The following is a 3,436-nucleotide window of genomic DNA, read 5'->3' on the forward strand; positions in this document are numbered from 1 at the left end:
TATAGGCTTCTTTAGCTTCCTTAGCCTTATCCCTAGCCTCTCTACCACTTGGGGGCTGACCAGGCATCTAGTGCACCCCTAGTCCAACAGGGCCGTAAGGATCGTCTTTACATCTGATACTGAAATCTCCACCCTAGTAGTCATAGGGGTGATGAGGCCATTTACCATCTTCTCCTTCACTATTGCTCTTGTAGAAGGCTGGCCCCATCTTGGCAGGGCTTGGGGTTCCCCTTCCCTGGATTAAGGGGAGAACTCTACAACTTGTTGCCCTGCAAGAGTTTTATCCCTTAACTTTCGTGGAGTCTTCTTCTTTGGTTGGCTTAGAAATGGAGGAGCAATCATCAGTCACAGTGTGAGACACTTGGCAGCTCAGTGCCCCTCCTTCCCACAGTGAAAGCAGCCACCAAAGCTTTGGTGGGATCTCCCTCCTTTGCCTGGAAATGCACCCCCCTTCTTCCCTCTCTGATCACTTCTCTGCAGGGTGGCAGGACCGACACTCTTGCCCAATGTGCTTATGGAACTCCATCAAGTTGATCTCTATCTCAGTGGCTGCGTGGTACCATGCTCACAGGTTGCTCTGCACCCCCCAGGTAAGCAATTCTGGTACAGTTTCTTATTCAGTCCCTCTCAGAAATGGTAGACCAGCAAGCATTCAGGCCATTCTCCCAAGTGGCTGGCCAGGTGGCAGAAATCTTGAATGTACTCTGATACCGGTCACTTCTTTCATTTTAGGGCACAGATGCAGGTGGGCCACCATGGAGACTTCAAATCACTCTTGCAGAGCTTGCATGAAGGCATCAAGATCGTCCAACTCTGGGGTATTTTCATCGTGCAGCGACACCAACCATTCTGAAGTGCTCTCTTCCAGGTTGACTGTAATGACATGAACCCCGGTCATATTGTCTGGGTACATCATTCCATGATGTTCCATATGGTGCCAGGCTTGAGTCAGGAAATGGGCTAAGCAGTTTGGGTTCCCATCAAAATGGGCTACTGGAGGGGGGCTGATTCTCCTCCCACACCAAGATGAACCTCTGGGGTGGAATGTCGGCTACCGCCACTAGTGCCAGTGCAGGAATTCCAGCCACAGCTGCTTGTGCTGGGGCTCTGACCAGCACTGCTGGCTGCAATGGAAAAGGAGTGGCAAAGCCCACTGCCGCCACTGCCTGTGTCGGAGTCCCAGCCGCAGCTGCTGTCACCAGGGCCTCCAGCTGAAGAATAGGAGGAGGAGTAGCCAGGGCTGCTGGGGTTTTCATGACTCCCCGCCCGCTGGTGGCGGTTGTGGCTTCCGGCGCTGTTGCAGCATAAATCTCCTTGCCTCCAAACCTCTCTCTCAACTGCTGCATGGATGGGCTACGGCCGGTGACTGGGAGCTTCCACTCATCTCATTTGGCTAGCCACTTTGCTTTCCACTTGCTGCCTCGGACCACATTGACACCAGAAGGAAGAAGGTCTTTGATCTCCATTGCCTTGCCCACATTTGCTGCCCAGTGGGTCTTTAGTCCCTAGTACAGGGCATCCTTCGCTCGCTCCTTTGTGGCTGCGGCCAGTTGCTCAGACTTCAGTTTCGGAAGCACACTGACTGGTTGCACTCTTGCTCTGGTCTGAGGTGGTGCTAGCTCTTCCCAAGCAGGGCCTCTCCCAGCTTCTTCTTCCCTTCCAAGTTTTTGCTCATAGCCGACATCTTGGGCTGGGATCCAGATAGGCTGTTTCTATGAGAACTGGCTTAATGTCAACTGACCCACTGAGTTAGACAGCAAAAGAAACTCTTAGGACATTTTCCCCCCAAGAATGTAACTTTACTGAAGATTCCACATGGGTACAGAAGTAGAAAAGCCAGTTCTAATGATTTCATGCAAAAACAGCATAAGAAAACGTTCCCTTTTTTCCCCAGGACTTCCCAGTGTCCATCGTCCACCAATCATTTGCATTCTCATTGTTCTGGGAATGGTCTGTCTGTCTCAGACTTCCTCAGCTGGTGACCTTGAGGTATTGGATCTTTCTCAGGCTTCCAGTCAGCATACTTGCATACCAAATTTCCCTCCCAAACCTCCCTTACATTCCAATGCCTCCCTCCCCCCTCCCATTGCAGTTGTCTGGTTGCAAGTGGGGCTGTTTAGTGAATCAATCATGACATAGAGCAGAGGTCCCCAACCTTTTGGGCACCAGGGACCAGTTACATGGTGAGAGGTTTTTCCGTGGACTGGAGGGAGCGTGGTTTTGTGTGCTGCCTGCATGTCGTGGATGGGGCTTTGCTTTTGTGGCCCAGTTACTGACATACTGCAGCCCGGTACCGGTCCACGGACCGGGGCTTGGGGACCCCTGACATAGAGGGACAGCTATACTGAACCTTATTCTTACTAATGGAGAAGAAGTGATAGAAGGGATTGAAATTACAGGAATGTTGGGGAAACAGATCCAGGAAATTACAGACCAATCAGTCTAACATCAATCCCTGGGAAGACCTTGGAAAAGATAACCAAGCAACAAATCTGTGAACATCTAGAAGCAAACAAAGTTATAATCACTAGCCAACATGGATTCATGAAAAACACATCATGCCAAACAAATCTTATTTCATTCTTCAACAAAGTAGCCAAATTAGTAGATCAGTGAAATGCTGTGAACATAGTATATTTAGATTTCAGTAAGCATTCGATAAAGTAGACCATAATCTACTTCTTGGCAAGCTAGTAAAAATGTGAGATAGACAGCACCACCACCAGATGGGTTTGTAATTGGATGACAAATCATAAACCATGGATTTCTTTGCCTTGCACTGGCATCACAGGGCCACATAGATGAGAGTGGCCAGCAAAGACTTCCGGTTTGCCGAAGTGGCCGCCATGGACGTCTGGAAGGTGAGCTCTGCCTTCCATGTCCAGTTTCGTTTTGCTGGGGGACCCTGGAAAGGGTTGAAAGTCACTCTGTAGGGGCGACCAGCAAGGAGGGGATCCCCGCTTGATCGCAGGAGGGGGTAGCCCTTCCGCTTGATCTGGGGCAACCCTCCAAACCGGCAGACGAAAGACTGTCCATAGAAATATGGCTCGTCACTAGACTGCAGACAGCCGAAGTCACATTTACCATCAGGCAACTCTGAAGCAGCGCGGATAAGACTGGGTGAGATCTACCTCTCTTAAATCCTAACTATCTTTTTTACCTGCATAAGCTGCTCAAAGTATTCCCCCCCCCCCCGTGGAGAGGGAAGGGAGATTCTATCCCTCTAAAAACAGCGGCGACTGATTATCCAGGGGAGTTTAAAATGTTGGAAGAACAACTTGATCCTAATTGGAATTTTATTTTTTTTAAAGTTTGTGGTCTAAAAGATTTTTTATTCTTACTGAAGATCTGGGTTTTCACTTACAAAAAAGAAATAAAATTGAAAAGATTATAAAAATTTTGGACTTAAAAGAAAACTCTAAATGCTATGGGTGGC

This window comes from Protobothrops mucrosquamatus, unplaced genomic scaffold, assembly GCF_001527695.2.
Source record: "Protobothrops mucrosquamatus isolate PMUCROS unplaced genomic scaffold, P.Mucros_1.0 scaffold5753, whole genome shotgun sequence".
In the NCBI taxonomy this organism is placed as follows: Eukaryota; Metazoa; Chordata; class Lepidosauria; order Squamata; family Viperidae; genus Protobothrops; species Protobothrops mucrosquamatus.